This window comes from Chenopodium quinoa, unplaced genomic scaffold, assembly GCF_001683475.1.
Source record: "Chenopodium quinoa cultivar QQ74 unplaced genomic scaffold, ASM168347v1, whole genome shotgun sequence".
In the NCBI taxonomy this organism is placed as follows: domain Eukaryota; kingdom Viridiplantae; phylum Streptophyta; class Magnoliopsida; order Caryophyllales; family Amaranthaceae; genus Chenopodium; species Chenopodium quinoa.
The window spans coordinates 11,305,155-11,316,851 of record NW_018743252.1 but is presented as its reverse complement, the minus strand read 5'-3'; the positions used below and the strand labels follow the sequence as shown (position 1 = coordinate 11,316,851).

At 35.9% G+C, this 11,697-nt stretch overlaps 1 long non-coding RNA gene across 1 annotated transcript; it reads left to right on the top strand.

Moving 5' to 3' along the window:
- Positions 1 to 989: 989 nt before the first annotated feature.
- Positions 990 to 6,423, top strand: LOC110735252. The gene is made up of 2 exons (XR_002514035.1): positions 990 to 3,359; positions 6,108 to 6,423. It is a non-coding gene; the product is annotated as an uncharacterized LOC110735252 (long non-coding RNA).
- Positions 6,424 to 11,697: the final 5,274 nt, after the last annotated feature.

Below are 11,697 nucleotides of genomic sequence, written 5' to 3'. Positions count from 1 at the left end.
CCCTGCTCCCTCGCGCTCCAAATCGGGAAACCTCGCAGCACCCTCTAGCAAACGACCAAGGTTTTGATCTTTTGATGATAATGCTGACTGATGGAGATGGTTGATGTGGAATAATGAAGATGGTTAAATGGGGGTAGATCGTGAGTAGCCAATGAAAGGAAAGAAGAACATGGTTGGTTTGAGGGTTTTCATATAAAGAGGGAAAGAGAAAAGAGGTGATTTCGTGGTGGATTAGAGGGGACGGGGAGGATGACTGAAGGTGGGGGACGACAGCGGAAGCAGGAGCGGCTAGAAATGGAGCAGCAGCGCCGGCAGAAGGGGAGAGGGGACTAGGTGAGGGAGGTGGCTGGGCTAGTGCGTGGGGGAGGGGTGTTTTAATTTTTTTTTTTTAAAAATTAATTAAATTAAAATTAATACAGTTAAATTTTAACACCCACTTAATGGTTTATGTTAAATATGGTTACAGAAGTGAAAACGTTAACAGTTTGAGGCTATCAAAGATGATTCATATAAAAAGTGGCTACTAATGGAAATACCCAAAAGTACAAGGCTACCAATGAGAATTTCTCAAAATAAAACTCTAAACTAATCTTATTCTAAACAAATTTTTTTTATCTTATGAACTCTATCCAAATCTATCCAAGTTGGTGTGACACTTGGCGATTTTTATCTATAAAGTCTATTCAAATCTATCTAAGGTGGCGCGACACTTGGCGAAAAATTAGAATGTCAAGTGTTGCTATTTCGTGATCTGGCTAAAAATTTAGCTTTATATGATACGATATATACATATCATATGATATGAATTCTTATATATATATATATATATATATATATATATATATATATATATATATATATTATCTCCGTTAATTGTTTTGTGCAACTTTTGTCATTTCGGGATGATCGGAGTTATGTGCAACTTTCCAATTTCTTACTATTTTTAGTAAAAAAGGTGGAAATTACTGATTTACCCTTACTTAACCCTTTTAAATTTTTTAATTGTTACCCTTACTCTAACCTAGTTACACTAACCTTACACTTACTCTAATCTAATCAGATTCCCTAATCTAATGACTCCCTCCATTTATTACCCCAATTCCCACCAACCTCTTCATTCACTCACATCCCCAACCACCTAAAATTTATTACGATGCTTTGCCTCCTCTATTTCTTCTAGATATTTCTCCAGATGAACCCTAGTTCATCAATTGGGGTTTTCTCTCTCCTCTTCTTCTTCGGTTTCCCACTTCCTCTCTCCAGATCTAAACTTCTCTCCTTCTCTCTTTCTCACACTACTAGAAAAGAGCGTTTTCCGACGGAAATTTTTCGTCGAAAACACCCTGTTTTCCGTCGGAAAACATGTTTCCGACGGAAGCTGTCGTTGGAAAAGCAGTTGTAGGAAAAACGACATTTTCCGACGGAAATTCCGTCGGAAACACTTTTCCGACGGAATTTTCAACGGATTTTTTCCTCGAAAAATGTTTTCCGGCACCGTCAAAATCCGTCGGAAACTTCCGAAGGGAACAAAATCCATCGGAATTTTTCGACGGAAATTCCGTCGGAAACCGCTGCCAAAAAAAATAATAAGAAAAAGGCACCCCACCACCCACAACTGCTATCATCCCCCAACCACCAATTTTGCCACCAAACGCCACCACCACCACCACAACACCAATATCATCCCACACCACTTCCTTAACCCACCAGCCCCCTAACCCGTATCAACAGTCCCGAACCACCCCACCACCCACAACCACCAGAACCTCTACCCACCTAACCAAAACCCACACAAACGCCACCACCACCACATCGCTATCATCCCCCACCACTTCCTTAACCCACCAGCCTAGATCTACCACAAAACCCACACAAACCACCCCACGAGCCACCTTAAACCACCACCGCCATCGCCGAAAACAACCATCACAACCCAAAAATTAACAAAAAAAAATAAATTAAAATCCCAACACCCAAAACCCGAACTCCAACAGCTACCATAACCACATATATTCGATCTAGTTAACTTGACACCCAAAAAATAAAAAAACAGAACAAAAAAAGTTGAAATTCAGAACAAAAAACATACCACAACGATTCAACCATGGTTAGTCTTGAAATTGGTCTGAAAATTGGTTTTATAAGGCCAAATTCGACCATGAAAACGCTAGATCTAGCATTTCCATGGTCGAACTTGCTCTTAAAACCATAACACGCCAGGAATGTGGTCGGGAATATGGCCAGAAAAGCTTCGTGGGCTAGCTTAATCAACAGCAAATTAAAGGAGATCGAGAGAGGAGAAATAAAGAGTAGAGAAGGAGTAGCAAAGGAGATCGAGAGAGGAGAGATAAAGAGAGAGGAGAGATAAAGAATGAAGAGAGAGAGGGAGCGCAGTGCGGCGCGGCATGAGGGAAAGAGGAGAGTGAGGGAGAAAGGGGAACTGAAATGGGGGGTTGGTTTTAGGGTTAGCTATTTATACGAAATTTTTTACCTTTTAAAATAATTGTGGTCATATGCTTTTCCGACGGAAAATTCCGTCGGAAATTTCCGACGGATTTAAGTCCGTCAGAAATTATTTTATTTATGACGGATTTTTCAGTCGGAACATACTTTCCTACGAAATTTCCGCCGGAACTGTTTGAAATCCGTCGGAAAGTTCCGACGGAATAAAATTCTGTCGAAAATTTCCGACAGAATTTTTTTCCGTCGGAAATTTTGTGATTTGCGATGGATTTTCGTGTCCGTCGAAATTCGGCCTATTTCTAGTAGTGTCAAACACACGTCCCCTCTCAACCATGATTAACCTTGATCCCTTGAAAGAAGCTTACATGGCCACCGACGACAAAGGTGAGGAGAACTTGATCCAGCATCTTATCCACTGCTTTGAGACTAGTTCACCCTTCCCTCGTGCTTTCTATGAGTCCAGCGAAACGGGTCCCTATTGTACGTTATACAACTACAGGGCTCTGGGTCAAGTGCTCAAAAGTGTTGATGAGGAAGAAAAACAAAAGAGGGAGGAGGGACAGGGTGAGTCCCGTAGGAAGTCCCGATTTTTTTGAGGTTCCTATAGAAATGGTGTCGGAAACTGGAGAGGGGAGTGCGACTCCTCCAGAAAAACCTAGATCTAAGAGGGAAAGGCCACCCTTTAAGGTGCGTGCTACTCGGAAGGCGGCGCGTGTAGCTTTGAGAAGGATGCGTGGGCTTCCTGATGAGGAACTCATCGTCCTTTCATCTGATGAGGAGGCTGATGAGGCACCTCCTTCCTTGGAACCGGAATCTGACTCTAGTTTTGTCCCTGTTGTGCACTTCTCTGTGAGGCGAATGAACCCTAGGGTTCAACCCTCCGATTAACTGCTCTCGTAACGATTCCTAACCCTAATTTCTTTATTTGAAATTTTTGAGTCCCTCTTACTTGATTTTATGATATATTGGTTATGATGTTGTGATTATGTGCTGGTTAATTGGTTTGAACATGATTAATTGTTGTTGTTGGTTAATTGTTGTTGTTGGTTAATTGAACATGATTCTGTTGTGATTATGTGCTGGTTAAATGGTTTTTTGGATGACCATTTTAAATTGTTCCTGTTGATGGATGGAGTATGCAGAGAATGGTGGGTTATTGCTTGTGTTACTGGTTATGTTGCCTTATTTGGGGGTTGGTGTTATGTATTGGTTTCTCTTCTCTACTCTTGTATTGGAAATTTGTTTACCCTGGTTATGTTGTTGGACTATACTGTGTTGTTGGTAAGTTGATTACCTTGCTGTTGTTGCTGGTCTATACTGCTGTGTTGCCTATTTGGTGAACAAGTTTTCAATTGTGGTTGGAGTATGCATATTTTGGGTTATTGATGATGTTGGTGGATTGTTTGGACTGGTGCTGTTGTTGGTTTATTTGGCATGAATTACTTATGGCTTGAAAAGGGAATTTGATTGATGAATGATGATGCTACTTACTTACTGCTTTTTTGTGGTAAACTTCTGATTTTTATGTGTTGTTCTCAATGATCAATTGTGTAGAGAACAGTGGTACATGTTTGAGTCCCCTATTGTTGCTTGTGTACTACTCAGTAGGGAGCCCACTTTTGTCTGAGTACCTTATTTTATTTGAAGTCCATATGATGAAGGGACTCCATTGAATTACAAATTGAACAAGTCATTTGCTCCAACTATCACAATAATGGGATGGTTGTTGAGGTAAACTTGTTTTATTTGCTGTATTCAAGATTTAATAATTCTTCTAATGGATTCATTTTCATACCTCATAATGCATTCAAATTCTTTCATTCCATTCAAAATGTGGCTACAAAAAGCCTATTATAGAAGAACTAACATATCACTGCCTTAGTGGTCTATCACATGATAACAAACAAAATACACCTAACCACCTAGTCATAAACAAGACTAATAAAATAAAATGACCAAAAAAGGAACTACACACTGTAGATGGTTATGTGTCGCAGTACATGTTGATGTTCTGAGTCTGTTTCTTTCCTTGACTTAGTCTGCATCCACCTCCATATCCTCCTCTGCATCATGATTACCTTGAGGTGTTGGCCTAAACATTGTGTTTAGATACTCCACAGCCTCAATTACTACTTCCTTCTCAACCTGCACAACATTTGGCAGGGTTCCCAGATTTTCTAGTTTTTTCTTGTTCATGTGTGGGATTTTGTACTTGTTACCCCCTTGTGCTTTCAGTATCTTGATCATGCATCTCTGTAAAGTGACCCAAATATACTTGTTCACTTCTGGTTTGAAAGTGTTATATGACTCAATAAATTTCTCAACAAGTTCATCTAGATTTTTGGGAAAGGACTGATACTGTAATGATTGAATAGACCTAAAAAATCCTAAATCCAACACATTTAAATCTGGTGATTGTGTTGGCTGGAAGAAAAAATGTATGTTGAATCCATTTACTGTTGTTGCTGCAATAAACTCATCATCTGTTGGTAATTAATGTGGTCTTGCATTATCCCACTGAGTGATTACATTTTTAGGCAGACTTTCAGGCCAATTAGAAATTACAGCTGGTATAACTTTGTTGAGCAACATTTCTCTAATTACTTCTCTGTTTACATTTTGGAGTGCCTTTGTGACCATTGTTCCTGCTGCTCTGTTCTTACTTGATTTCTTAGCCCTCTCTTGAACTGTAAAAGGGAATATCCCATATTTCCCATCATGAATGAGTTCCCCATTAGGCCCATACAGTGGCTTCCCAATTAGTGCCATGAACATGGCCTTTAACTTAAACCTTCTTGATTGTTGTGCCATGTATGGATCTTCTTTACTTGGAAGGAGATAAAATCTCCTCTTGTCTGGGTTCAAGTAGAACCATTTTTCATCAATGTGTATTACTCTGTCCATATCTTCAAATGTGGGGTCCTCATTTCCTAAAAAAGGATTAATATGAGATAGAACCCACTTCATTCTTGCTACTTTATGGTTAGATGACAGTGCTGTCTTGTTACTTGCAGTATGTGTTCTCAGCCTACCCTTTTTATTCAAATAATGAAGAGTGACATGAGATATCTTCAGTGCTGATGCATAAGACCTTTCAGTCTGCCTTAAATGAAGGGGCACTGACTGTAAAAATTCATCTGTGAATTCCCTAGGTTTTGGACCTGTTCTGCCTATTTTTATAGACTTGACATCAATCAAATTTCCCTGAGCCATTTGTTTTTTAATGTCAGTGAATATCCTTGTGATTGTTGATTTGTGAACATGGAATTGAACTGAAAGTTGCACTTTATAACCTCTTGGTAAATTACCATCTTGCATTTTGAACAACATTGCATCAACAATCTGTCTTCTTTGTTGCATGGTTAGTTGTTTTCTGTTAATGCTCTGAGTGCCTTGTTGTTCTTCTTGCATGCCCTGAACATCTGCTTCTGTTTCTGATACATGAGTGCCATTTTCTGTATCATCCTCTTGCTGCATATTTTCATTTTCAGAGTCGTAATACTCTATGTCTTCATCTTGCATCTCCTCCTCTACATCGAAGTATAATTCTGCCAACTCTTCCTCTGTCAATAAGTGATCAACATCATAAAACATAGATTCATCAAACTCTGCCATGGCTGTTTTTTTTTCCTGTGTGTTTGCAGATTTCTGTTGCTGTTGAAGGACTAGTTGATGATGGTTTTTGAGGAGATGAAGCAGCCCTTCCTTTTGTGTAGATGAAGCAATGATGTTGACGGGTTTATGTGAAGATTTTGTGCAGCACTAATTAAATTTTTTGACTAATTATGGGCTAATTTAGGGTGCTTAGTGCTAACTTTTGTCAAACAGTTTCATGATTTGGAAAATTGATTGTTTGTAATTAATGGGTGAACATTTAATGGCTTTTGGTTGTTGGGGGCTAGTATTTATAAGCCTCTCAAACAATGAATGGAATGTGGGAATGATCTCATAAATTTTAAATGAGGAGCAGTTTTTTTTTTTTTTAAACTGTTGGAGGGAATTGAAATCCCACCCAAAATTCAAACCTTTTGAATTTTGGCTGAAAATTTCGGTGGGAATGTCATTCCCTCTAAAAGGGTATGATTTCCCCACCAACACACATGGGGGTAGCCTACCATTATCTCTCCTCCCAACTTTAATTACTTTATCAAATCAACCCTTAATCTATACCCCTGAAATTTTGCATTGGTAACCGAAAACCCCCTCAAAGTTGCACAAACCAATTAATGGAGGTAGTATATATATATATATATATATATATATATATATATATATATATATATATATATATATATATATATATATATATATATTATAAGGAGGTTTTTGGCAAACTATTCATTTTTTATGGTATGTTTTATGTGTGGTCGGCTGATACACACCAAAACACTGACTGGTTTAATCCTTGACCGAGTAACCCTCGATCGTCCGAGTAACCTCTTATTGATTGAGTAACCCCTAGACAAGTAACTCCGGTCACATAATGTGATTAGCTACAGGTAAAACTTAACTTTGTGTTTTTTTTTTTTTTTAATGTAACATGCTACGATTTATTTGTATATAAAAAAAAATGTTATGACTTAACTTCCATGTTCAATGTTCTTTTTACAATTCAATATACTTCGTACAATGTTATCTTTTGATCGAGTACATACAGTTTTAGACTTTTAGTAGGTGTTACTCCATAGTTTTATTCTAAGTACCACGTAAATTAGTGAGCTTCATGCCTTCATCTCTTTGTAAATTGATATTTTGTTAGCTACTTTATACAATTATATCCTTAGTATAGAAATAAAATACGGAGTAAGTACTGTATATAATAGCAAAACGAAATAAAGAAGTCAAAAACAGAAAAATAAAAATGAAAGATTGTGTAGACGCACCAAGGAAACCAAAAACCAATGCTCCTGCTCCCATAATGCATAAAACTAATACGTTCTGTAGAGAAATTACATGAACAATCTTAGATGAAAATGTGAAAATAGCTATTACTCAACAATTTATTACCTTACCATACTAATAATTGTGGTAACAACTAACAAGTTAGTACTAATGGATAATTAAAGGTTGTAATAATATTGTTTACCATAAAATATGCACATCCCATTGTTAGATTTAATAAAACAACAAAAGAAAAAACAGTAATGGGCAAGCCTAGCCATATAAGTTAGATAATGCATTATGCCTTGGGCTACCATGACACAAGCTAAGCACACAACACTATCATGGGCTAGCATAGCCATAAGTTAGCACAACCATTGCCATAATTTTCTTTTATGATTATTATTGAAATATAATTAAAGATATTTCATATCAAATTAGTGGATCCTGAAAAATGTGCATGGCAAAAAAAAAAAAAAAAAATCAATAATTGTGTAATGGAGTACATAATAATAAGCATCTTATGTGATCACCAAAAACTTTGTAACCAATCTAATTGAAGTTTTTTTTTCAAGGGAATTTTTCCTCCTAAACTCTATATTTTTTAAAAGCATTATTATTATTATTATTATTTTATTTTTTTTGACACATTATTATTATTATTATTATTATTATTATTATTATTATTATTATTATTATTATTAAATAACAAAAACCTACAAAGTCAAAAGATTTACAAGAAATTAGTGGGGAGCCGAGATACAATCTGGGCCCCCACCCCTCTAGCTATAGCGAACCCAATCCTGTTAAAGATGTGAGCAGCCGCACGAGCTCCAATATCCTGAGTCCTAGCGAACGCCTAAACCCGCTTCAGCAACGCAACGGCATCCTTCTCTAATTCCCCCAATGAAGAAAAGGAGAAAGGAAGAAAACCATAGCCAATAGCCCTGCAACGCGCCCCATACTTGTCTCGCTTCCGCTGAGCCGCAGCCGACATAACACGACCAGGAACGAAGTCAGACAACCCAGATTGAGTCAATGGAGAAGACCCCGTCAAGTCAACACATACATCTAGGCCTCTATCCCAGGAGTTAAGCAACACATCTGCTGGCCGAAGAGCCTCGTCGTTCCCTCCAGTTAACCCAACGTTGATCTCCTTCCTTGCAGAAATCCCAGAGCGGAAACAAATATCAACAAGGGTATCACGAACAACGTTATGCCGATGTTTAATACCCACCATCCCAGCACAAGACACTGCATGATCCCCATAAATATCCCCATCAAAAACTCTTGAGCAAGCAGAACAAGGTGCCGATACGGAGAACAAGGGAACACCCAACCGGTAGCAAAGAACACAACGGTAAGTCTTACCATTCATAGTCTGACCCAGACCTGATATCGGGACCGCTCGCAACCAGGCAGAAGAGTAATCCCCCTGCTGGGACTTCCATAAGGCAAACTGACGCGGAGACAAGGAGAAAGTGGATTCTGCAGATGCAGTGACCTTCGTGAAATATATATCTGCCAATTTCTTCATGAGTTTGGGGGCAGCGATCTCACCAGGGTAACGCAAAAGGTCAGTCTCCACAGTCCTATTAAAAAGACTAAGAGCGTCGTCGAAGGCCGGACCTGGACCAACAATACCAGAATTGCGAAGAAGCGAAGCCTGTAGACCAGAAGACTACAAACGCGACGCAAGGAAAGCATAGTGTCGAACATCACCCGCTGAATAGACACCCAGTCCTCCATAAGAAAAAGGTAAGGTGGCAAGGCGCCATTGCCAATCACCAAAACCTGGCCCCGAAGCAGTTACAATGCGCTCCACAGAACCTCGAAGGGCCACATCAAAAGAAATCTGGGCCGCTTCAAAAAGACGAGGAGGACAAGTGCGCATAGAAAAGTAGAGTTTTGAAACTTCTATATATCAATTATCAATAATTTACAAAAATCGAACATGGCTCGGAAATTATCTAGTAATCGGAAATTATCTAGTAATTACTTCTTTGGGATGAATGATTTTTTTTTTTCCTTTGGCCGGTCCAGAGGGATGTTTTGTGGTACTCCTCATGTCCTTAATTTTTTGCCTCACTGCAAAAATTAAAAAGTCAAACTTTAAAATCTTTAATCATTTTTCCTGATCTGATCTGGTCTAGTCTGATCTAAATGTTAAATTTGATCAAATTTTAACCTTAAATATACGATAATCTATACGGAAAAAATATATCAAATGGGGTCTTGTTAAATTCGTAATAATGTGTATTTTATTAATATGTGATTTTCATAATTTTTTTCATTACGAAATTAAAGATATTTAGCGATAAAAAACTGCACATAAAACGATGGTTTGATCTTAATTTATTTTATTCTGATCTTATCTAAACTTATTTTTTCAGCCCTAATCTATATAATATATTTATGTGGGATCTTCTTACATTTGTCTCATTATATATATATATATTTTTTATTAATTTTTAGTTTTTATAATTTTTACATGTATACATATGGAGATAAAATGTGCTTTGGAGACAGAAAAAAGTCATGTACTAAATTTGGTACCAATTAATTTATTAACCATTTTATCACCTTTTCATGTATATATATAATGATGGCTTTATGGAAAAAAAAAATTGTAATATCACATTACAAAGTCTTTTTTATTACATAAACATATACTCCCTTTGTTACTTTTCTATGAATTACGTCTTCTATTTTGGATGTACCAATTTTATGGCTAAATTTCTAATCTTTTATAAAACATAATTTAAGACCCCGTTCACTTCATCTTATTTTTGCTGAACAGAAATTATTTTTACTGAAATGAAATTATTTTTGCTGAACTTAAATTATTTTTACTGAACTGAAATTAATTTTACTGAACTAAAATTATTTTGCTGAGTTGAAATTATTTTTACTGATTTTCTATTATATTTTTTCTGTAAGTTTACTGATTTTTACTGAACTGAAATTATTTTTACTAAATATTATTTTTAAGGTGAAGTGAACAAGGCCTAATTTTACCCATTTAACCCCATATTTTCACACTTCTAATACACTATCCTCATATCATCTACTTCGAATGCAACTACTTTCATTTACCAAAATATTTACTTATCTATTAACTATTACTAAAACAAAAGTTGCTGACATCACCATTACCCACGTGTCGTTTTCTCAATAAAAAAATTCCCGCCTAAATGCAATGATGATGTCATCTTTTTTTTTTTTTTTGGAAAGCTATCATATTTAACATTTTTGAAATTTAAATATTGAGAGTTTCTACATTACAACTAAAATCTATCAATTTATCATAGGAATTGAAACAATTTTAAATAGCACACTAATAAATAACCTCCTACATTGAATTATGAATTAGAAAACGTTGAACGAATACTACATCATAATTTTGATTAAAATAAATAATTTTAAAATTATAAAATATACGTAATTCTTATTAATATTCATGTATAATAGCGATTTATTTTCAAAATGTACAAATTAAAAATAGGTTTTATATAAACCGTGGATTGCACTAGTTCTTACCTAGTTTATTAAAATATTTATCTAATCACAAAGCAAATATTATCATTTACCAAAATATTTACCTACTCACCAAACAAACACTTTCATTTAATAAATATCTACCTACCTCAAACAAATATTCTCATTTTACATATCCCAATTTTTTTTTATCGTAAATGCCCATGTTAAAAACTAAACATAACCATATAAAAGTGATAGAGGGAGAATTTATTTGTGTCTTTCTCTATACTTAATTGTGATTAAAATACTCCATCCGTCCCTAAATTACATTCCTCTTTGGAAATTTACACGGAAATTAAGGAGGAAAGAATAAGACAAATAACAATAATTAGATAATGCAATGGAAAGTACCAATCACATTGCTCATGACAAAGATAGATTAATGATTACTCATGACATATCATCAATCCTTCGCAAAAAAAAAAAAGACCAATCACATGCTCTTAATTGAAAATTTTTAACCAATCATATTCATTGTAACTTAGCACAAGGATTCTAAAAAATTAAAGGCTGAAAAAGTAAATTAGCCAACCAAACATTTAAAGTGGAATGTAAATACATTAATTATACATTAAAAGTACAACTGAAAAAGAGAATGTATTTGGGATATTTAGAAAAAAAAAAACTTACTAAAAATAGAAAATTGAAATGTAATATTGGAATACCCAAAATAGAAAGGAGGAATGTAATTTAGGGACGGAGGGAGTATTTTAAAAGAAATGACAACAAAAACTAGCCTAAGACAATATTGGTAAGGTCTAAGGGGCTACTATTAATTATCCTACCCCGAGCATATTAAATGTTAGATTTTCC